Source organism: Pseudophryne corroboree, chromosome 10, assembly GCF_028390025.1.
Source record: "Pseudophryne corroboree isolate aPseCor3 chromosome 10, aPseCor3.hap2, whole genome shotgun sequence".
NCBI lineage: Eukaryota > Metazoa > Chordata > Amphibia > Anura > Myobatrachidae > Pseudophryne > Pseudophryne corroboree.
The window spans coordinates 192,961,216-192,986,566 of record NC_086453.1 but is presented as its reverse complement, the minus strand read 5'-3'; the positions used below and the strand labels follow the sequence as shown (position 1 = coordinate 192,986,566).

Genomic DNA, 25,351 nt, shown 5'->3' with positions numbered 1-25,351 from the left:
CAATTTCTGCAAACACGCTGAAATTGCGGTGTATATAAATATGTAAATACAATTATTATTATTATAAAGCACCCATATTTTACACATAGAGGCAAGGGTGGAGCTACAGTTCCATAGGTGCAGGCAGTGCAGCTGATATGGGGCCATAGCTGAGAGGGACCCACCTTCCCTGTCACAGTTACATGTGTTATATAGATTTTTCACCAGTGGGTGGTATATAGGGTGCCTTACAAAATGTTGCCTTTAGGCTTACAATATATCTAGTTATACCCCTGGACCTGCTCATTGTATTGTGGTATAAAGTGAATTGGAGGACATTATAATGTTACATAATATGAACTGGGTCACTGTAATGTGGCACAATATAAAGCGGAGGCACTATAGTGTAGCTTAATATGAGCTGGGGACATTGTGTCATAATGTGACTTGGGGGCACTGTGTTCCATAATGTGTGCTGGCAGCCCTACTATGGCTCAGAAAATTAACTAGGACACTATTGTGGAGCATAAAATTAACAACTGCTGCAGAAAGGGTCTCTCTAGAAGCATTTGGACAGGGGCCTCTTCAAAATGTTGCTATGGGTCCCACAAAGTTCTGGCTACGCCCTTGCATGGAGGAATCTAAATTCTACTCAAAATATGTTTATTCTAAAAACAGCATTATAGTATAGAATATACTTATTTTAACAAATTACAGCTAATTAATATCAGGTGTGTTTGGCATATAGATTTGAGCATCAGCTGGAGATCTTCTTTCTGACATGTGACAAACAAATATTCACTGACTTCATGTGGATAGATACGATGGTCCACAGGGCAGTGAATGAAACTGTCAGTTGCTCAGCAGCTGGTTTCCTCGGCTGTGTCCTAAGGGAACTTTGTACTTGAATACAATTTGCACTGCTGAAGAACACACTATTCAGCCCACTGATAAATGTCCTTTCAGCTTTTATAAACCATAACAGCAGTCAATGAGAGACCACCCTGTAATATGCAGCCCTGACTCTCATCTTGTAAATTAGCTCACACACCTTTTCTATGGTGAGAGATATTATTTTACAGGCAGTAATATAGAGTAAAGTGTCATTGTATTGCTAAGCCGGTCTAGTTCATTGTCCTTTTATAAAATGGTGTTGGAAAAAAAAAGAGATTTTATATTATATGGACATACATGTCATCAATACCATATTTTCATAAATAATAGAAAGAATGTAATATGTGCAAGAACAAAGTAGTACTTAAATAGCACCTGTCACCTGCACAAACCGGAGGCAGAATGAATATTTATGAGACTGCAGTTTACCTTGCTTTGGTCATGAACTCAGAGTAAGGGCTGCTAAAAGGCTGTCTCTGCAGGTAGGTGGGGGTGGGTAGGGGCACCCACAGTGCTTCTGCCGACCCTGTACTTACTGTATTCTCTATTAAGCACCAAGCCGATTTCTAGAAAACCATGGGATGCCTTGTTGAGGGTTTTAGTTCACACCAAAAAAGTGTAAATCCATTGTATTTGGGATTGGGTGCTAAGTAATTTAGGGCCTACCTGTAATTCAGTAAGGATTGCAAATTCTGCTAATTAGCAGAATTTGCAATCCTTTTGCTAGCATGCTGGGGGCCGCCCATCCTTGATCACAACTCAATTTCTGCCTGCAATGCAGGAATTAGGGATGCCTCCAGCCAGCGCAGCTTAGCCACGTCCGCATGAGGCCCGCCGCTATGCTTCAGTTCGTGCTGGCTGCATGTGATGATGTCACGCAGCCGCTGTGATGATGCCACCACCACGCCCCGGTTTGGGCCGCCCCCCTTCCCGTTTGGCCGGCTCCGCCCTCCGCAACACTCCATCTCCGCCCCCTTCCCCCACCCTTTAAACAATATGTGGTTATGAAAATAAGATGCATGGTCACAATCAAGCTACATACATTACACATGCAGCTGAGGTTAAGTATATATATTGAAAAAACTGTTTAAATGTAAACGTCTCAATTACGTAACATTACCTTAGGGAGATGGGTAAGCAAGCGGGAACATACACAAACAAAACTAAATACAACATAAATGCTGGACAAGTATATTGTTTGTGATAACTGTACTGGAGTTATATTTGTTTAAAAATGACAAATGCATTAAAAAAATGGTACTGTTTATAAACACATTACAGGAATAGAATACAACATACACAAAACATACAAAACCATTAAGGAATATTGTAACACTTAACATAGTAATCCGACAGTACTGACAGATATTAAACACGCCAGCCAAAAGCAGATCTATTGAACAAGATAACTTGGGAACGATTGAGGACTTTTGCGGTAGAGTTTAATGTATTTACGGCCACATTCATAAATACGAATACATAGTAAATTACCGTGTTGTATTAAATTACAACCGTATTTAACCGATGGTCTAGTCATTCGTATTTGTTAAGGCGACCGTGAATAAAAATACGAATGCCACAAACACTGCCGAGTATAATGATTAGTAAATTACCGAGATGACACTTAGAGAAAAAAACAAACACGAATGGATTCGAAGTAAATCGGGACCTTGGTAAATATACCCCTAGGTATTGATTATCATGATCTTGGGAAAAAATGTTAACGTGTATCTCTACCCCCTAACCATGATAACCAGCTTAGTGTATTTTCTGCTGGAGGCTTCTTACTATAACTGTTTATTTTGTTATCTAAGAGAAAATATAGAACAGGAAACATACAATTTTTCATAATTGTGTTGCGTCCATAGTTGTTTTCTTATAGTAATGTTCATCCAACTAAAAATGTGAAAACTTGCTCTCGAGAGTATATGGATATATATACTCAAGAATAGACATACTTAAAAGGTCCTTGGGATAGTTATAGGGTAGAAGAGCCATTTTGCCAGCACATGTAAATTCAACTAAAATGTACTGCAAGCTGACAAGATTGTACAAGTTTATAAGGACAATAATATTCCAGAATGGACTGTAAAAGTTTCTGTTTAGACAATGTAGGTCGGAGTAGGCAACTTGATACGCCAGTTGCTGTGAAACTACACATCCAAGCATGCCCTGCAAATTTTAGCATTCCGCAACAGCAAAGCTGTGGCAGGGAATGTTGGGATGTGTAGTTGCACAGCAGTTGGGCTGCCACAGGTTGCCTACCCCTGTAATAGGTGATATAGTACCTGTACATCATTCTTCTGTTGGGGCTAACAGCCACAAGTTTAGAAAATAATAAAAAAAAGGACCTGGCAGGCAGATGCAGGGTTCATTATAGTTATCTAGCTGGCTAAAGGAGTGAAGGGGTCCCCAGCAGAGGGGATACGGATGGGAGTCCCTCACCTGTTTTCCATCAGGCGGTCTGGGTTTGGGGATGTATCTTCCTCCTCGGAACAGCCCTGCAGTGGCAATATGGTGCTGACACGGATGAGCTTGAATCTCTTCCATTGGCCACTGCTGTTTGAATCTGGCACCAGCCACATTGTGGCTTGCAGACCAGCAGCCAATACAGAGCACCTGTGATGATTCAATTGTTACTTGCCGTGTCACAGCTCCGCCCATTTGCTGTATATAATATTAGATGCTGCAGAGCGGGAACAGGCAATCTGACAGTGGAGGTCAAGCAGAGATGACCTGCGGCAAAGCAAGAAGTGCTCCAGCTGCATGGAAATATGCCGGAAGACTTTGTGCTTAACAGGAGAAGACAGTGACTCAGCCAAAGTGTTTTCAAGGTCGGCAGCAAACAGCGGGAGGCAGATACCCAAGCTGAGGTCTGCAGTGGTGGACTGCAAAGGAGCAGGGGCATAACTAACCCTTCATGGGCCCCATAGCAAAACTGGGGGTGAGTGGGTTTGAGATGATGGGGGGTTAGAGCAGGAGAGGAGATGATCCTGACAGTAGAGGGCAGTACCGGGCAGGGTGGGCACTTAGTTGCCGGTTATACTAATATTTATATGCAGTATTTAATACTATCACACACAGTGTAAGATCTAATAATAAAACTAACTGAAAACCCTTCACACAAACATGCACTAACCTCCAGACTGTTGGCTGAACAAGTTCCAGCACTGTCAACTGATCCAATTCTGTTTTCTGCGGAACTTGGAGGGAGATGTATGAAAAACTACATAACGGTCGTTATGCACCTGCGGCCGTATCACCACATTATCGTGGTGATACGGCCGGACCCTCCACCTCAATGAATTATATGTGTGGCTGCCGATGTGGAAGAGTGTTATCTCACCTGTCCAGCGACAGCGTTCGTTCCACATTGGCTCGGCTGGTATCGCTGCCGCTGGCTTTCTGCGCATGCGCCCGTCTTCATTCTTCCTGCTTGCGCCGCTGGTGGCCTCCGGGCGCATGTGCGATTCATCTAAGTCCTCCGGGGGTCTGAGGCAAGCTAGCCAGCGCACATACGCCATCTCCCCACCTCTTAGCGACGTGTGCAAGGTGACCCGGCGCATGCGCAGAGAAGCCCTAAGGAAGCCAAGGGCTGCCAATAAAGTTTAATAAAAAACAAAACACATGAAAGCAGCAACAGTGCTGCAGTGCCAGCCCTGACCTGGTGAAGTGGAAGAGGTGACATAACGAGCGGCGAGTGACAGTCCCGCAATAAATACATCAAGGGACCAGCAAATAGGTATATGCACAACGCCCCAGACGAAGCAGCCCCATGCGCATTGCGATTGCCTTAAACTCCTGCTGTGAGCCGCATCATACATAGCGGTGATTCGGTAACAGCGGAAGTTAGCGTGCACTATGTGCAAAAAGCACATAGCGCACGTTCTTACATCTGCCCCACGGTCTGCAGGTATGCTCCTGCTGTATATTCATATAAATACTTGTTGGAAGAGGCCAACAAAAAGAAGTAGACTGCTTTATTGGAGCACTCTTTTAAAGTAAATTAATTGACTAATTTGACATGATTATATCATTATAAAACTTAACCTTTAATATACTTCCATAAAATAGAATGAGGTAATTAAACCCAAAAAATAGAATGAGGTAATTAAACCCCAATGTTCATAAGTGAACACATTGAAATTACTGCATGATCTATAATGCACCTTCTATCCATTTGGAGGTGCCAGTATCATTTATAAAGAAACTATTAAACTTATGTGGTGAATTTATTATAACACATTATTTCTCACATAATAAAGACTTTTTTTTTAAATGACTATAAGTTAATTAATTATAGCCAATGTTCCATCAATTTTTTCAGCATAGAAATTTCTATATTTTTCTCGGTATTTACCATCGCTACAGCACGAATCTGTTGCAATGCAATACAACTTCTAGCTTCAAAAGAAATCAATTAGTAATCAAAAAACAGTATTGTTACCTGTATAGGGATTTACCCCCTTTTTTTTTTTTTTTAATATAACTGCAACATATATTTAGATACAAAGTATACTATCTGACATGCTGCTAGACTAAATGCAACATGCTATCATTCAACATGGTGAGTACAAACAGTATTTTAAAGTCCCCCACAGGGCACAACATGAAGTACACAGAGTGCACCAACCACTGTTTATATAATATAATTCATATCTGAATATCCACTAAATATACGATGCTTGGCATGCTGTCATTACCACAGAAATACACATATTGTAATGTGACACCTTCAATTCTCATATCCAAAGTTCAGGTTGTATCTAAAGTGTTGTGCCCAAAATAATATATATTAGCACAGTCACCCCCTTAGGTGTAGCAAACAAAAAATCATAATACAGTCTGATAAGAAACTTTATGAATATAGATGCTGTGTGACAACAATAATATTAAGCATCTACGTTTGCTGCAAGCATAACGAGTGCAAGTGTCCTTCTGAAATCCTTATTACACATCCCACTGAGTGCACTTGAATATGTGGCAGTCTGAAAATCCTATAGTGCGTCTCCCTGATTGCACTTCAGGCTGTGTCTCATAACGGCATCAATCATGGTAATTAGTCATCAGCTACACATATAACATTTCCTATGCACGGCATGTACCCAATACCTTTTGCTTTAATCCAAAACCAAGCTGCGATTGGAAGCTTTTTATTAGGCTAACAAAACGGCTATTTCCCAAAAGAAAGGTAGAACCACATTCAGTGCATAATTATATCTTTTTACGACATAATGTCCTGTTGGTATATAGAATTATGGGCCAAGATTTCAGTCCAAATATTTTGTGGAATTTTGTGGATTTTTATTTCCGTGATATAATGAGGTTGGATAAGGTATATTATTCACAACAAGTGTTTCTTCATGTTCATTTATTTAATTATGAGAAAATGTGCTGCCATTTTAGTCCTTTTTTTGTAATATCAAGTGATCACAGATACTCATTTTTCACTACACCCAAAAAACCGCCGGCCGGAAGAGCCGCGGGATGCACTTCCGGTAAATGGAACGCAGCGTGGAACGCACGCGGCTCCACTTCCGGTCAAGTGGAACGCAAGACGGAACGCATGGCGTCCGTCTTTGCGGTTCCCAGTTTCATTGTTCCTATTTAAGGAACAAAACACTTTAGGCATTAATATATATTCATTCCTGCACAGTATGAATATGGTCCTTCAATATATGTGTATTTAATATATGTGTATTTTATGTATAAAATTTTACAAATTTCATTACCCAGCATACTAATGGAAAACCATCATTTCCTGTTTGGGGGCATAAATACCTCTGTCATCACTACCTGGATAGGCACCTTGAAAAAGACCAGGGAGGTCGAAACGTCGTTGGTGAAACCAGGTAGTGATTCTTTCATCAATTTTGTTTTTTTACTTTTTCTATGGAATACCGTTTTTGAAGTATGTTCAACATGCCAGCATTGACATAAAACCGGATTATGCCAATTTTTGTCTATTACATCTGACCTGCATGTTCTCTGTACAAATCAGAAAGTGGACACCACATAGAAAAACTTTCCATTGTTGTTTTTTATGAACTTTTATTAAAAAAAATAAAAACATTTTTTATTGGATTTCGTGGATGCTATCCTGATTTGAAAGATACCTTTATACGTGGGAACAATCCCCCTCCAAAAGTGAGTGGGGTACGTTTATTGATTAAAACTCCTTTCTTGCCTTATGACATAGTGGATAAAAGATACCTTTATACACCTGTCCTTACCTATCTTGATGTGAGTTTTGGTACGTCCAAAATTATCTGCGGAGTGGTGGCGAGACACTATCCCTATCTACCATCAAATTGGGCTCTGGCACTTTAGGCCTCTTTTTTCTGGACACTCACAAGCTGTTTATTTCCAGTGTTTTAAGCAATATTACACATAGATTGTATTATCTCCTTTTTTTCATGTTTGACGTCTGAACATTAAGAGACTTTTGATACAGCGATCACCCCAAGGGACAACAGAACATGTGACGTATATCTTACTGTAAAGATTGTGTTATCGCCTTTGATCTATCCTTTCATTTTTTTGTATTTGAGTATTTCTTTGATCTGTTATTTGGACGGATCTGTTGAGGATTTAGATTGGGCTGATAACTTTGCGCCAGGAATTTACACTATTGTTTTTCTTATTACCATTTATGCAAGACCATATAAGGATCTGCAATCAATGTCTGCAATCATCTGTGTTATTCATGATATCACCATAAATACATTTCATGATGTCATATATTCCATAATACATTCAATACATGTGTAACCCTCCTTTCCTTTGGGTTTCAGAAGAGTCATAGATTACTTTAGTATTAATTATGAGTGCCTCCACCCAAGCATTAATATTCAAGGGCTCGCTTGGGGAAGCCCTTCGTTTAAGAGTATTTATCCTTAAACAATTAATAAATGTGACACCAACCTTTTGTCTTTCAGATCTGTCAAACACTTCTCCGTGAGAATTCCAGTAACAGGTAAGTAACAGATTAAATATTTTATAAACACTTCAATATTATATCAGTGTCTATATACAACATTATATCATTGGAACCATACCTCATACTAAATAAAGGGTTTACATTTAATTACCTGTAGGTAAATTAATACAATTTATTAATATTATTATTACCAAATAAACTGCATGCATAACAATAATATTTTAGAACTGGTTCTAATTAATAACCAATACCAACTCTCAGGTTAACATCAGTTCCAATCCCAGTACTGACCAAAACACTCAAAAGTAGATTAAAGATAGGTGTGCTGCCCGGGTACTTCACTTATGTAGGCTGAAGGAGTCGTTGGTGCACTGTTGGGGCCCTTGAAGAAGCTTTCTATCCAATGTTAGGGGAGGAAGTCCCGATGCGTAACTCTGAACTTGAATTTTATTAAGATGGGGATCTGAAATAACTTAAATCTCCTTTATATATTTTCTTTAGGCCTAATAGCCAACTATGTCAATCATCATCCGTTACGGGATGTCAATCAATCTTGCTTCCGTAGATCTCCCCCAACTATGCAGTAAATAGATAACGTATAGTTACCAATAATAAGGGGGCTATGAGATATCTGTGTACCCCTGCTTTCCCTTCTGTGGGGTACTCTGTGCATACAGGAGATATTCCGTGGATGAGTTACCCTCTGGTGTAATACAGTCTTTATTGTTTTAATTAAGAGTATCCCTTAGAGCCTGCAGTGTAATGATTCTAAACTGATCCTCAAATGGTAGGGACAGAGGACTACAGGGACAGAGGACTACACTGTCTTAAGTACTCCCCCTCCAGAAGTGCCTGTGTAGATTACCATAAAGGAGGGATCTCCATAAGGGTGGCCCCAAAGTGCGTCACTGCTCCCCCTGCGCAATACCTTTTTATCATACCGTCCATAGGAGGACCCAGAGTCCTGGCCAGCTCATCGGCAGCAGCGGGACCGTTGCAGACCGAATCAATATACCCCAATAGCTTCCGTGGTCGGAGTTGCCTTCTCCTGTGGGGGTTATGGGTGTCACAGTGGGGAGTGTTCACTGCTGTTCACGGCTGGGCTGTCTCAGTGTGACCCGCCGGTTCGTTGCAGGTACGATCTCTCTCCTCAGCATTGGGGGTTTACATTCCGGGAAGCCGCCTCCTATCCCTTTCGTCCGGTCCTCAGCTAGGGTCTTTTCCTCCTGTGGATCAAGAGCTATGTCTGCTGGAGGTACTAGCAGAGCCGTCCTTCTGGTGCCGTGAGTCTCTCTCCAACCCTTCTCTCCTCCGCGTATCAGTCCGTCTCCCCTCCCGCACGAGCCGTTTAACCGTCCATCGCGTCTCTCTCGTGCCCCTCCTGGAAGTTTCTCTCTAGCCGCTCACGCTCTCCATCACCACCTGATAATAATGCCACGAGCCCCTCTAATATTTTGAATATTATTATAACAGGCTCTTTATATTGCATTATGATATATCACTATAAACAATGATTATTATAACAACTATAACTTTATAACTATCATTACTCTGAAACCTTCATGTTCACAGGGGGAAAGGCCATTTTTCTAAATACCTATATACATACAAAGGGCTACATTCTCCCCCTAGTGATTCTAATGAATGGAATTAGGAAATCACCACCCCATATAATCTACCGGTTCAAAATAGGGCCAGGGTAACACTGGAGTGGAGTGTACTACCAAAGGTACTTCCGTAGGAATTCCCAATTGGTCATAGCTGAGTACCCTAGGGGGCCTCCGTACTCTTTGAGGCCTAGGTAAAGGAATAGAACCCGCTTCTGATTCAGGGTTGTTCTCCCCCATATCTCCCCCCCTACAGGTACATTGATACCTTCGTAGTCACTTCTTTCATCAATCCTACTGATGTCTTCCATATCTCCCTCCTTACCATACATGGAAGAAACATTATCCCAATTATTCCGCTGGTGGGTATCCTCTGCGGTTCCTCCACTAGGCCCCGAAGGCTCCTCCTCTTTATAGTATCTTCCACTATAATATTCCTCATCCTCTTCAACTTCTTCTACTAAAGTGTCCATTTTCTTGGAGGTAGTACCCAACGTCCTTGATCCATGAAGAGAAGTGCCTTTTTCTGTATCACCACTACTACTTCTCCATCGGGTATCATGAGATATAGGTAATAGGTGCTGACGATGATAAGTTACCGGGGAACCTATTCCATCTTCGGGTACCAATTGATAGACGGGAAGGTCTGGAAGTTGTTTTAGAATAATATATGGATTGGGTCGCCATCGATTAGTGAGTTTTCGACTTCTTGGAACCCCAAATATTCGAAGAAATACTTTGTCTCCAGGAAGCAACCGATGCTCTCTTACATGACGATCATATTGAGTTTTGTTCTTTTCTCCAGAGCGTTTGGCAGCAGCTTGAGCTAATTGATAGGCGTTTTTTAACTGCTTCTGAAGGCATTTTACGTATTGATTATGGGAAGAAGCATTGGCATATGACGGTGTCCCCAAACAAACATCAATGGGTAGTCTAGCTTCTCTTCCAAACATTAAGAAATAAGGTGTATACCCTGTAGATCCATTCTTAGTGCAGTTATATGCATGCACTAAAGAGGAAATATGTTGCTTCCACTGGTATTTTTGTGTTGGACTCAAGGTTCCTAGCATATTTAATAACGTCCTATTGAACCTTTCAGGTTGTGGATCCCCTTGGGGATGGTAGGGAGTAGTTCGGGATTTTCTTATCCCGCAACACAGGCAGAGTTCCGTAATTAGTCTACTTTCGAAGTCTCATCCTTGATCTGAATGTATTCTTGCTGGTAATCCGTAATTCTGAAAAAACTTTTCCCATAGGGTTTTAGCTACGGTAACGGCTTTCTGATTTGGGGTCACGTAAGCCTGCGCATACCTAGTGAAATGGTCTGTAATCACTAAGATGTTTCCATCCTTCCCTCCCGGTTCTTCCAAGCTTAAAAATTCGATGCATACTAAGTCCATGGGCCCCGAGCTTTGAATGTTTACTAATGGAGCTGCCCTTGAGGGAAGTGTTTTCCTCAGTATACAGTTCCCACATGTCTTGCAGTAACTTTCAATATCTTTGTTCATGAAAGGCCAGAAGAAGCGATCAGCAATTAATCCTTGGGGTTTGTCGTATCCCAAATGGCCATGCCTATCATGCAACTCAGATAGTTACCGGGTAGTACCAATTGTAATCTTTTGCTGCCATCAGGCCGTATGCTGCTCCTATAAACTAGTCCATCTTGTAAGATTAGTCGCTTTAGCTGACGAATCAACATTCGTGCTTTTGGCGTAAAATTCTCTTCTTGGACATGTACTGGACATCCTTCTAAAATACGGACTATTGGGGAAATATCTTCATCTGCTTTCTGTTCCATTGCCATCTGTGCCGAGCTGATTAGTTCCATTCCATCTACCTCGGCTCGATTCAGCCTACAATACTGATGCGGTATAGCTTGTTCTGTGGCTCCAATCAATGTAATGGCCACTACCATTGATGTCCTAGTAATGCTGATCTGATGACAAAGTACCTTTACATCTGCTGCAGGAACTTCTACCCATTCCGGGATATCTTCATTAACTTGTCTACGGGGCATTCGGGATAGAGCATCGGCATCCTGATTACTGTTACCGGGTCGGTATTTTATGGTGAAATTATAATTGCTTAGAGCGTCCAACCATCGATGTCCTGTAGCATCAAGTTTAGCTGTTGTCTGGATGTATGTTAGGGATTGTTATCGGTTTGGACCACAAACCTAGCACCATAAAGATAGTCATGAAACTTCTCAGTTACTACCCACGTAAGAGCGAGAAACTCCAATTTATGCACAGGATATTTCTTCTCACTTTGAGATAGTTCCCGACTAACTTACGCCACTGGTCTGAGTTGTTGATCTTGCTGCTGATATAAAACACCTCCTAGACCATCAAATGATGCATCTATGTGGGCTTCATAGGGAAGATCAGGGTTTGCATACGCTAATACTGTAGAGTGTGTTAATTGATCTTTTAATTTGGTAAAAGCCTCTTCACATGCTGTGGTCCATCTACTTCCAAAAGGTTCTCTAGGTTTAAAATAATCTCGAGCTAAGGTTTTCTGCCTGGGATGGTAGTACTCCCCCTTCCGTGGCGGATACCCTCGGGTAAGATCTGTGAGTGGTCGGGCGATTTGAGAATACAGAGGGACAAATTTGCGATAATACCCGCAAAATCCCAAAAATGATCGCAAATACTTGAGATTTTCGGGTCTTGGCCAATTCTGTACAGTGTTGACTTTATCAGGGTCAGTTGCTATCCCTTGTCGACTTACGATATGCCCTAAATATTTGACAGATGAACGACAGAATTTGCACTTGTCAATCGACAATTTAAGCCCTTGGGATTGTAACCGATCTAATACTTTTATCAATCTCTCATTGTGTTCTTGAAGAGTCTTACCAAAGACAATGATGTCATCCAAATAAACTAACACTTCCCGACGCCCATGGTTCGTTCCATAGTCCGCTGGAAGGTGGCTGGGGCTCCAGTTATACCTTGAGGCATCTTCAGAAATTCGAAAAACCCAATAGGACATATGAACGCCGTCTTGGATCTATCAGATGGACTCATGGGAATCTGGTAGTACCCACAGCGGAGGTCCAACACCGAAAACCACAGGCAGACAATCTAATGCTTCATCGACCTTAGGAACGGTGTATTGGTCAGGGACAGTTCGGCTGTTCAACGTGCGGTATTCTATGCACAGTCTAATCTCCCCATTTTTCTTTCTTGCCACAACTATAGGGGAGGCATATTGACTTTCGGAATCCGCAATTACTTGATTCTCCAGTAGCCCTTTTAGATGATTCCGTACATCCTCGAAATCAGCGGGCGCCAGCCGCCTCGACCTTTCCCGGAAAGGCGTTTCATCCGTCAATTTAATATGATGTTCAACTTCTATAGCAGACCCTAGATCCCATTCATCTTTGGCAAAGACTGCCTCCCTCTGTAATAATTGTTCCATCAAAAGTTGTTTACTGTCCTCATGGATGTAACTTCCCTCAAAACAAGATTCTAAGTTAAGTCTTAAGGTAGCATGCCCCTTATCACATGGTTCTGAGGCCCTAGTCCCTTCAGATAAACAGTCATTTTGTGTTAGGTACATACATTTTCCTTCCATTTCTTCTGTTCCCCGATGGACTTGGTGTTCAAGTTCTTGTTTTTCACACCACTTAATGAGATTACGGTACATGTTAGTATTAGTGCCCACAATAACGGGTAAATTTCCATTGTCTCCTGGAGAATCCGGACAAACTAGAGCTATCAATGGAACAGTCTCATTGGGGGAGCCCAAGCCCGGTTTAAAGGTAATTTGCGTGATAATATACCCTAGATAGGGATACCGTTGCTCACTCAGTCCCCAGATGGTGAGTCCACTTAGAGGTTGAATGGGGATATCTGAAAGATGTTCATGGTACCAGGACTCAAAGACAATGGATACTTGCGACCCACTATCCATTAGAATAGTGCAGCCTTTTCCATGTATAATAGCTCTAGTTAATGGTGCATGTCCCAGTAAATTTTCCGGAAGATTCTGAGACCACTGAGCACTCCCCATTGCTTGAACCTTTATGATCGGGGAGCCTGTGAGGGGTCCACAGGGCTCCCGTTCTCGTTTTCCTCCAGAGTCTCCCTCCTCCTATGTTGGTTGCTTCCTCGGGTGTCATACCGATATAGTGTCATGACTGTGGTTTTGTGAACCCGGTGTTAGTGAAGTCTGTGCGGGCGACTGGAGGACTATGTGAATACTTTCACTGACCTGGTTTGGGAGTGTTGTGGGCTCGGGGTTTCTTCCGGTGACCGGGAAGAGGAACCGCAGCAGAGATGGCCGAATCTAGGTTTTCCTCATGCAGGATTTGGTCGGCAGACAGGAAGCACGTATGGATGCTGGAGGTCTCCTGAAAGACAGAACTTGAAAAGGTGCTGAGGAATGAATTAAGGAGTACCGGATGCTGGCGACACCAACTACGCTTGTGAGCACTGGATGTTTGGAGGCACTGAGGTACTGAGGTGCTGAGGCACGGAGGTGCTGAGGCACGGAGATGCTGAGGCACGGAGATGCTGAGGCACGGTGGTGCTGAGGCACGGAGATGCTGAGGCATGGAGGTGCTGAGGCACGGAGGTGCTGAGGCACGGAGATGCTGAGGCACGGAAGTGACAGGGATACGGGAGCTCTGGAGATCACAACTACAACAGCAGTAAAGATGAAACACGGCAGCTGTGGTTTTCAGTTGAGACTATGGAATACAGTACTGTGCCTTTAAGATGAACCACTGCAGCTGTGCCTTTACATTGAGACTCGTGGAAATAGTGAATATCAGTGCAACACAAAAGTAAACCAAACGGGGTAACAAGGGAACAGAGTTTCCACAGGAACTAAAGTACAAAGGTTACCTTTAGGGAGCTCAGCGTTAAGGCTTACACAGAGCTGTGTGTGACACAAGGAACTGGCCCAGTTTCCAACTCAGTCTCCCAACTTATACTTACTGGTCCTTGGTGATTGGTGAGCAGGATTAGGTGATGCAGAGAGTCTCAGGCTGGCAAAGGATTGGACAACTCTGGGTCAGGTGAACAGTCACTGTCATGTGAGTACTCTAGACTAGGCTGTGATGTAGAGTGAGGCCTAGCAGGCCGAGAGAACACTGAAGCCTGAACTTCTGCAAAACATAGGATGCTGGCTTTTATGCCTAAACTTTAGATTACTGAATTCAGCCTCACACAGGAGATCACCACATGTGGAGCTAATTAACTATTACCTTTCAGGCAGAGAACTCAGGAAAACTCATAGTGCTGACAAGCTGTTTAACTCAGTGGGTAAAAAGACACAGGATCCGGGACAGATGGCAGGGGTAAGTCACCAAATATGAAACCTACAGTCAGGATTGTGACAGTACCCCCCTCTTCAAGGGTGGACTCCGGACACCCATCTTGAATCTTCGCGTAACTTGAGAAATTCATACAGAAGAATTTAGGACCTTCGTTGATGCCTCTTCTTCTTACGGGAACATTTGGTTTTGACCAAGGAGAGCGGAATCTCCTGGAAAGAAAAACCTTCCTTAGAAAACATGGGACCTCCCAAGAAAGGAGTAGCATCATGAACTGGATCAAATTCAGAGTCTGAGTCCAAGTATAATGGAAGATATGAATCCCCCTTAGATACACAGTTAGCAGATGAAAAGGAGGTGCACTGGAGTTTTAAACTCTCTGGGCTAGGAGAGACTCCTACATGAGCAATTTTAATGGTCGGATTCTTACCGAAGGAGATTCTTAGACTATCCCTGGGAGGACAGCACAAACTTCCTTCTGCATTCCCTTTAGAGCATGATTCTTTTACCGAGTCAGATTCTAAAGGTTTAGGACTAAATTCTTTAACCACAGCATTACTAAAAGTCCGTAAGTCATGGAACACAGGATCATTACTCTCAAAAAGCATGTTGGCCCACTCCAAAGCTCTTCCTCTGAATGCCAGGAACAGATATTGAGTAGCGTTGGAAGGAGTTACTGCACCTGAAGGATCAGACTCCATCAGAGAGAGAAATTGTTCAACCAGAGCGGCATATTGCAATAAATCTCCATCAAAGTAAATAGGTGGTAAACCATCAGATGAAAGCTTAGAGGCTGAAACTAGAGAAATCTTTGGTTGGACGAGTAGGACTGGATTGGATCCGAGGATACTTGAATTGGCTGGAGCCAACGGAGACTGACCAGGCTGGTCCTGGAGTATCGCTGGACCGGATGGAACCGGGACGGACTGACCAGGCAGGGCCTGGAGTATTGCTGGACCGGCTGGAACCGGGACGGACTGACCAGGCGGAGCCTGGAATATTGCTGGACTGGCAGGAGCCCCCTCTTCACGGGGCTGGGCTGAGGCAGGAGCCCCCTCTTCACGGGGCTGGGCTGAGGCAAGAGCCCCCACTTCACGGGGCTGGGCTGAGGCAAGAGCCCCCACTTCACGGGGCTGGGCTGAGGCAAGAGCCCCCACTTCACGGGGCTGGGCTGAGGCAAGAGCCCCCACTTCACGGGGCTGGGCTGAGGCAAGAGCCCCCACTTCACGGGGCTGGGCAGCACTCTGTAGACTCTATGGCTGGGCAGCACTCTGTAGACTCTCTGGCTGGGCAGCACTCTGTAGACTCTCTGGCTGGGCAGCACTCTGTAGACTCTCTGGCTGGGCAGCACTCTGTAGACTCTCTGGCTGGGCAGCACTCTGTAGACTCTCTGGCTGGGCAGCGCTCTGTAGACTCTCTGGCTGGGCAGCGCTCTGTAGACTCTCTGGCTGGGCAGTGCTCTGTAGACTCTCTGGCTGGGCAGCGCTCTGTAGTCTCTCTGGCTGGGCAGCACTCTGTAGACTCTCTGGCTGGGCAGCGCTCTGAAGACTCTCTGGCTGGGCAGCGCTCTGTAGTCTCTCTGGCTGGGCAGCGCTCTAAAGACTCTCTGGCTGGGCAACGCTCTGAAGACTCTCTGGCACTGGATCCTCTGAAGAACCCCCTCCTGGGGCTGGACACTCTGAAGAACCCCCTCCTGGGGCTGGACACTCTGAAGAACCCTCTCCTGGGGCTGGACACTGAACCCTCTCCTGGGGCTGGACACTCTGAAGAACCCCCTCCTGGGGCTGGACACTCTGAAGAACCCCCTCCTGGCACTGGACACTCTGAACCCCTCACTGGGGCTGAAGACACGGATGCCCCTCCTTGGGCTGTAGACACGGACGCCACTCCTTGGGCTGTAGACACGGACGCCCCTCCTTGGGCTGTAGACACGGACTCCTCTGTGACTCTAAATGGCTTGAACATTCTTCTCTGGACACCCAACTTGGGATAAGGTCTTTTAATCACCGGACCCCAGTCATAAATTTGAGTTTCTTTCAGAGTAGCCATCTTGATACCCCTGTCAGCAGTAGCAGGATCGGCTACTTTGGATGACTTGTAGACATGAGCACTGTGATACTGGGATTTGTCACCATTCCCTGGCTTACGAAGAATGCAGTCTTTAACAAAATGAACAGAATTTCCACAGTGAAGACAGAGGTGTAGCTCCCTACGCCGCTGACATTCAGCTTCAGAGAGTTTGGGCCATGGATAGCTCTGATGAACAACTTTTCCTTGCACAGAGGAAGAGACTCTATTAACTGGATGGGACAAAACAGGATCAACAACGTTGGTAGTATTCCTGAAGAGATCAGACATCACAGAAAGAATACTAGACAAAAGTTCTTGTAACTGTAATAACATCTGGTAGAAAATCTGCAGTTGGCCAGGAGTCTTAGTGCAGAAGGTCAGAGAATCTCTGGAGAACGAATTCCGCTGCAGACACTGTGCCAATTGATGCTGAGTCGACTCCAGACCTTCCAAGCGTCCTGCAATATTGTTTAGGAGGTCCTGCGTCAGACAAACACTTTCGGCCGGGTCCATGTGGCCAGTTCCTACTGTCATGACTGTGGTTTTGTGAACCCGGTGTTAGTGAAGTCTGTGCGGGCGACTGGAGGACTATGTGAATACTTTCACTGACCTGGTTTGGGAGTGTTGTGGGCTCGGGGTTTCTTCCGGTGACCGGGAAGAGGAACCACAGCAGAGATGGCCGAATCTAGGTTCTCCTCATGCAGGATTTAATCGGCAGACAGGAAGCACGTATGGATGCTGGAGGTCTCCTGAAAGACAGAACTTGAAAAGGTGCTGAGGAATGAATTAAGGAGTACCGGATGCTGGAAACAACAACTACGCTTGTGAGCACCGGGTGTTTGGAGGCACGGAGGTGCTGAGGCACGGAGATGCTGAGGCACGGAGGTGCTGAGGCACGGAGGTGCTGAGGCACGGAGATGCTGAGGCACGGTGGTGCTGAGGCACGGAGGTGCTGAGGCACGGTGGTGCTGAGGCACGGAAGTGCTGAGGCACAGAGGTGCTGAGGCACGGAGGTGCTGAGGCATGGAGATGCTGAGGCACGGAAGTGACAGGGATACGGGAGCTCTGGAGATCACAACTACAACAGCAGTAAAGATGAAACACGGCAGCTGTGGTTTTCAGTTGAGACTACGGAATACAGTACTGTGCCTTTAAGATGAACCACTGCAGCTGTGCCTTTACATTGAGACTCGTGGAAATAGTGAATATCAGTGGCAACACAAAAGTAAACCAAACGGGGTAACAAGGGAACAGAGTTTCCACAGGAACTAAAGTACAAAGGTTACCTTTAGGGAGCTCAGCTTTAAGGCTCACACAGAGCTGTGTGTGACACAAGGAACTGGCCCAGTTTCCAACTCAGTCTCCCAACTTATACTTCCTGGTCCTTGATGATTGGTGAGCAGGATTAGGTGATGCAGAGAGTCTCAGGCTGGCAGAGGATTGGACAACTCTGGGTCAGGTGAACAGTCACTGTCATGTGAGTACTCTAGACTAGGCTGTGATGTAGAGTGAGGCCTAGCAGGCCGAGAGAACACTAAAGCCTGAACTTCTGCAAAACATAGGATGCTGGCTTTTAGGCCTAAACTTCAGATTGCTGAATTCAGCCTCACACAGGAGATCACCACAGGTGGAGCTAATTAACTATTACCTTTCAGGCAGAGAACTCAGGAAAACTCATAGTGCTGACAAGCTGTTTAACTCAGTGGGTAAAAATACACAGGATCCGGGACAGATGGCAGGGGTAAGTCACCAAATATGAAACCTACAGTCAGGATTGTGACATATAGGGGACATTCAAAAGACCGATGCCCTAGCTGCCCGCAGCTATAACACTCTATATTTGTTTGAGGTCCTCCCCTCCGATTGAGTCCTCTACCCCATCCAGATGTCCGAGTTGTCGTAAGTGTTTGTGGTGAAGTCTGTAAAGCAATTAGTTGATCGATTTTCTTGTTCTGCTCCTCCATTAATTTTAATATTCGGTCATCTAGAGTAGGATGAGGAGTGTCAGCCGATGGTAACACCACTTTAACTTTTCTAACAGACTTTTCCCATGTTTCAATTTGGACCTCTTCCAATTTTACCTCCTTAACTAACTCTGTCAATGTAGAAGGGGTCTTTCTAGCCATAGTGCATCTTAATCTTTGAGCTACTGGGTTATTAGTCAGAGCCCCTTTTAAGACTTGATGTAACCTTTTTTCGTTAACTACCTCGGGACTAAGGTCGCCTTTGTCCACAATCTTATATATTAATCGGTCGACCCGGTATATATAATGAGTCAAAGTCTCTCCATAGTCTTGATACGTACAGTTCAATCGGGCCATCAAATCTCCCACATCTTCCAATGTTCCAAAAGAATAATCCAGTGCTTCGATATAATCCTTCAGGGTGGCAGTAGGGTTACTCCGGCGAGTAGCCTGGATTACCCCCATGGCAGGTCCACGTGAGCTCTCGACCACCCGTTGTCGCCTTATATGTTCGGGGCATTGCCATTCCTCAGAATGCTGTATTGCCGCTTCCCGCCACATTTCATATGTTTCTTCTCCAGCTGGAACAGGGATAATTCCGGAAAAGATTCTTAATCGTCGGTATCCGCCTTCATAATGCCACCTTTCCAGTTGGTTTACCACTTTATCCACGACATTATCTACTGGAGTATCAGATAGACCATTCGGGGTAGAATCCCCTTCTTTCCCCGTAGTCGGGAAACAACCCCCTGACCGGGGTTCCCCCATTCCGGGACCATCTAAGGCTTCCCCTTGAGCTACTTCGGCCGCTTCCTCTTCATTCCTTTCTTCAGGCCACATTATCTGTACTTTCCTTCCCATAGTGCCTTCTAATAATACCATACTGGTAATAAGGGTTCGGTCCAATGGATGTTCATTCTTCATTAAGACAGCACAAACATTTCCATATGGGCCGGACCATTTATCAACTATACAGGGTTGAATTACACCACATAAATTCCCCACAGTCTTTAACATATCTTCATCCGTTACAGTGACCATATTTCCTCGTAACCCAAAACAGTATATAGGATCTACCCCTTTCTCTTGGCACCATCGCCCCACGTCAACTTCAGTAATACTTTCCATACTGACAATAATTTTGGTAACCAGGAGACAACAGTAGTATAGGGATCTCAGCAGTGCCTCCACATGTAACCCTCCTTTCCTTTGGGTTTCAGAAGAGTCATAGATTACTTTAGCATTAATTATGAGTGCCTCCACCCAAGCCTTAATATTCAAGGGCTCGCTTGGGGAAGCCCTTCGTTTAAGAGTATTTATCCTTAAACAATTAATAAATGTGACACCAACCTTTTGTCTTTCAGATCTGTCAAACACTTCTCCGTGAGAATTCCAGTAACAGGTAAGTAACAGATTAAATATTTTATTAACACTCCAATATTATATCAGTGTCTATATACAACATTATATCATTGGAACCATACCTCATACTAAATAAAGGGTTTACATTTAATTACCTGTAGGTAAATTAATATAATTTATTAATATTATTATTACCAAATAAACTGCATGCATAACAATATTTTAGAACTGGTTCTAATTAATAACCAATACCAACTCTCAGGTTAACATCAGTTCCAATCCCAGTACTGACCAAAACACTCAAAAGTAGATTAAAGATAGGTGTGCTGCCCGGGTACTTCACTTATGTAGGCTGAAGGAGTCGTTGGTGCACTGTTGGGGCCCTTGAAGAAGCTTTCTATCCAATGTTAGGGGAGGAAGTCCCGATGCGTAACTCTGAACTTGAATTTTATTAAGATGGGGATCTGAAATAACTTAAATCTCCTTTATATATTTTCTTTAGGCCTAATAGCCAATTATGTCAATCATCATCCGTTACGGGATGTCAATCAATCTTGCTTCCATAGATCTCCCCCAACTATGCAGTAAATAGATAACGTATAGTTACCAATAATAAGGGGGCTATGAGATATCTGTGTACCCCTGCTTTCCCTTCTGTGGGGTACTCTGTGCATACAGGAGATATTCCGTGGATGAGTTGCCCTCTGGTGTAATACAGTCTTTATTGTTTTAATTAAGAGTATCCCTTAGAGCCTGCAGTGTAATGATTCTAAACTGATCCTCAAATGGTAGGGACAGAGGACTACAGGGACAGAGGACTACATTGTCTTAAGTACTCCCCCTCCAGAAGTGCCTGTGTAGATTACCATAAAGGAGGGATCTCCATAAGGGTGGCCCCAAAGTGCGTCACTGCTCCCCCTGCGCAATACCTTTTTATCATACCGTCCATAGGAGGACCCAGAGTCCTGGCCAGCTCATCGACAGCAGCGGGACCATTGTAGACCGAATCAATATACCCCAATAGCTTCCGTGGTCGGAGTTGCCTTCTCCTGTGGGGGTTATGGGTGTCACAGTGGGGAGTGTTCACTGCTGTTCATGGCTGGGCTGTCTCAGTGTGACCCGCCGGTCCGTTGCAGGTACGATCTCTCTCCTCAGCATTGGGGGTTTACATTCCGGGAAGCCGCCTCCTATCCCTTTCGTCCGGTCCTCAGCTAGGGTCTTTTCCTACTGTGGATCAAGGGCTATGTCTGCTGGAGGTACTAGCGGAGCCGTCCTTCCGGTGCCGTGAGTCTCTCTCCAACCCTTCTCTCCTCCGCGTATCAGTCCGTCTCCCCTCCCGCACGAGCCGTTTAACCATCCATCGCGTCTCTCTCGTGCCCCTCCTGGAAGTTTCTCTCTAGCCGCTCACGCTCTCCATCACCACCTGATAATAATGCCATGAGCCCCTCTAATATCTTGAATATTATTATAACAGGCTCTTTATATTGCATTATGATATATCACTATAAACAATGATTATTATAACAACTATAACTTTATAACTATCATTACTCTGAAACCTTCATGTTCACAGGGGGAAAGGACATTTTTCTAAATACCTATATACATACAAAGGGCTACACATGTATAGAGAGTAGTACGGTCCATAGCGCAATCACCCTCATCTGCTGCCCATTATCTTCCTGCCAGCGGATAATGGGTGAGAGTGAGAGTGATAGCCGGGCTGTTAGAAAAATAGATATAGCATTACTATGTCACCCTGTGTCTGGTGTTAGATTAATCCTGTTGCCTGTGGCATTGCAGGATTCAAATGTGCCAACAGGGAACAAGATAAAGCCTGAAAAGTTTAAAAAATAATGTATTGTCTGGCATGAATGTAAATCTTTACATGAGCTATAAGCTGGTATGGATACAAGTATAATCTTGGTACTGTTCCGCAAAATAATATTGTGTGGCATAAATGTAGATCTTTACGTAGGCTATGGGCTAGTATGGATGTAAGTATACTCTTAGTACTTTGCTGAAATTGCGTAGTGTGCCTATTGTAGTAATTCTAACAAATAACATATATATATATATATATATATATATAAAAATAGGAAAGTGCAGTCCAAGTTGCACCCTCCTCATCTGCTGCCCATCATCTTTATCTGAGTGGATGATAGGTGAGAGTGAGGGGAATTGCTGGGCTGTTTGGAAAAACAGATATAACACCACTGTGTTTGCTGTTACCTATGGCATTGCAGGGCTCAAATTCATCAGCAGGAGACACGCGAGTGCCAGAAGAAAAGATCATGTGCAAGAGGAGCTTGTTAGTTACCGGACCATAGATAACAGTATTTCATATGCTGGGGTGAGTATGTTGCGGCTGCGGATAGCGGTTAATCTCACATATCGTGAGCAGCTTCTCCCTGCAGTGAGGAGCCAGGAAGCTATTGACTGAGATCCATTGACTGAACGTACGTTTCACCACGTTAAGGCTTGATCACCAGTTGGCCAACTATTCATATTAAGTGGGTTATTGTTTAAATAGAGACAAAAATCAATACATCTGGAGTGGTCATCAGTTTGGGGTGAACTTGGTGTCCTGGTCCCAATACATAGATGACATCCTTTTTGTATGTCAAGGGGACGAAACATCTCTGAATGATTTTTGTCTCTATTTAAACAATAACCCGCTTAATATTGAGATTACCTTCACTATTAGTAAAGAACTAATTAATTTTTTGGATCTTACAATATATGTAGAAGGAAATGATATCCAAATGAAGAATTACCTAAAACCAATGGATTCATTAAGCTACATTAATGCCAGTAGTTGCCATCATCCAAACTGGCTACAAACTATACCAGTAGGACAACTGAAGAGAGTGAAGAGAAACTGCTCGAATATGGATGTATATTCCAAACAAGCAGGAGAAATGCAAACTAAGTTTGTGTCCTGTGGATACAACACAGAGTTAGTAGAAAAAGCAGTTAGGGAGGTGAACGAGATAGATAGGAACCTCCTTCTAAAGAGGAAGGATGAAACCAGACAAAATGATAACCAGGGAAACTTCCAGTGAGCTTTTGTAACCACATTTAACAATCAATCCAAGTTTATTGAAAAAACATTTACTAAACATTGGGGGATTCTACAGAAGGATCCTATTTTGGGACCACAGCTCCCCACTAAACCCAAATGCGTTTATAGAAAAGCACCCAAGTTAGGGAACAGTCTCGTGCGGAGTGTTTTGCCTCCAACTGCACGACCAGGAATCAAGACAAAAGGATTCCATCGGTGTATGAATTGTGTTGCATGTAGGGAGATCAAAATGAAAGATCAAAGTAAAACATGTGATGTGACTATTAATGGGAATAAATCCGAAATTAGGGACTTCATCACATGCAACACTAAAAACGTAGTGTAAACAATAGAGTGTGATTGCAATTTATTCTACATTGGAAGGACCTCTAGGCCCTTGAAAGTATGACTGGGGGAGCATCTAAGGAATATCAGAAGGGGGCTTGAAACACATGCCCTCTCTGATCATTTCAAGAAACAACATGGATGCTCCACCAGGGCTATTAAACGGTTTGTGGGCCTCAAATGGGTGAAGGAACATTGGCGGAGGCGAGACTTATCACAACAGTTAGCAAAGGCAGAGATGAGAATGATCTATGAGTTGGGCACCCTACAACCAGGAGGCCTCAACCTAGATTTTGAAATTAAATGGTTTCTCTAGATTTCAATTACTCATTATCATATACACACACTCTCAGTATAATCTGCACTGCGGTGATGGAGTTTTTCATTTCATTTAGCCATCTGAATGTGTTAAAATATATGGTACATACGTTTATATCCTAATATGTTTTTATTTGTCTTTTCACTACATACAGCCCATCATTTAAATAATAGGTTTGATGAGCTGAGGAATTGGGTGCACAATCATTCAAAAGAAAGATCCTTCCCTGGCCCTAAGAGAATCTCCATGACAACAGCCGCATCATAGAGAATTTGGCAGTGATGAGAAATACGATCACGTGATATGAAGGAGGAGTGTCTGGAGATATACTGTACTTGAATACACCAATACACAGCACCCGCTGAGTAGGAAGAAAGGAGGATCCGCTTGACAGCGGCATTGCATCATCACAAACGGAGACCATGTGACAAATACATAGAAATACGGGACGGGGACTTTACAGTCACGTGATCGCGATCACATGAACATTGAGGGGATGCGCTGTGATTGGGGTTGCTAAGCAAACAATGTATGTAGTTAGGAAATGGTCCTGGTCCTTAATGATCACAGACTCTTAGGTGAATCTTTGTATAGGGATCAGCTGTGCTGGGACCAATAGGATCCAGAGGGTGGAAATAAAACAGGAAGATCAGCGCTTGTAAGACATCCACTTTAAAGCAGACCTTGAGAAAGACCCGAGGAGGGTTGGAACGCATGGGTGTCCTGCTTTTATGACCCCCTACATGCTGATACTGATGCCTATGGACTGAGCACATACCCGGAGAAGTACTGAGACCAGGAGATCCCCTTGCTGCAGCTGGGAGAGGCCATCTGGATTTTCTTGCGCTTTAGAACTGACGCAAGCCAGTTCACTGGGAACCGGTAATCAGCCATTACTTCTGTTTCTCCATGAGGGTGGACACACCAGCATAATTTTTATTAGACATCATTGTGTATGTCTGTTTTATAGAAGTCTGATGTATTAAAGTATTTTTTATGGTATTACCCTATATTTTCTTTATTTTACCTCTTTTTCCGGTAACAACTTCATGGTATGAATCCTCCTAATTAGGAGAACCCTACGGAGAATAAGAGGTGAATTGCTCTGTGTAAAACGGAGCAGGGCGCTGGTGAAGTAGTATCTTTTACCTTTCTTTTAAACACTCCCTCCTGCGGGACCGGCTGGGCAAACACTCCCTCCTGTGAGACTGGCTGGGCAAACATTCCCTCCTGTGGGACCGGCAGGGCAAACACTCCCTCCTGCGGGACCAGCTGGGCAAACACTCCCTCCTGTTGGGCCGGCTGGGCAAAAAGTCCCTCCTGTTGGGCTGGCTGGGCAAAAAGTCCCTCCTGCAGGGCCGGCTGGGCAAAAAGTCCCTCCTGTGGGGCCGGCAAACTTGAAGGGCTGAACACACAAAACCTCCTCCAATTTTGGGCCTGGGGCAAGGACACATGCGCAAAAAATGTTCTAGACTGGCAGAATAAAAACACAGTTGATTAAATCTGCAAAAGCTCACTCTGCT

General features: G+C 43.9%; 1 long non-coding RNA gene across 1 annotated transcript in view; it reads left to right on the top strand.

The window, feature by feature from the left end:
* LOC134965414 (uncharacterized) overlaps window positions 1-24,795 on the top strand; it is a 56,565-nt gene extending 31,770 nt beyond the window's left edge. Inside the window, exons 2-5 of the long non-coding RNA XR_010188347.1 lie at window positions 7,812-7,849; window positions 20,103-20,140; window positions 22,347-22,453; window positions 23,983-24,795. This is a non-coding gene — a long non-coding RNA (uncharacterized LOC134965414). The remainder of the gene's footprint in view (window positions 1-7,811; window positions 7,850-20,102; window positions 20,141-22,346; window positions 22,454-23,982) is intronic.
* Window positions 24,796-25,351: the final 556 nt, after the last annotated feature.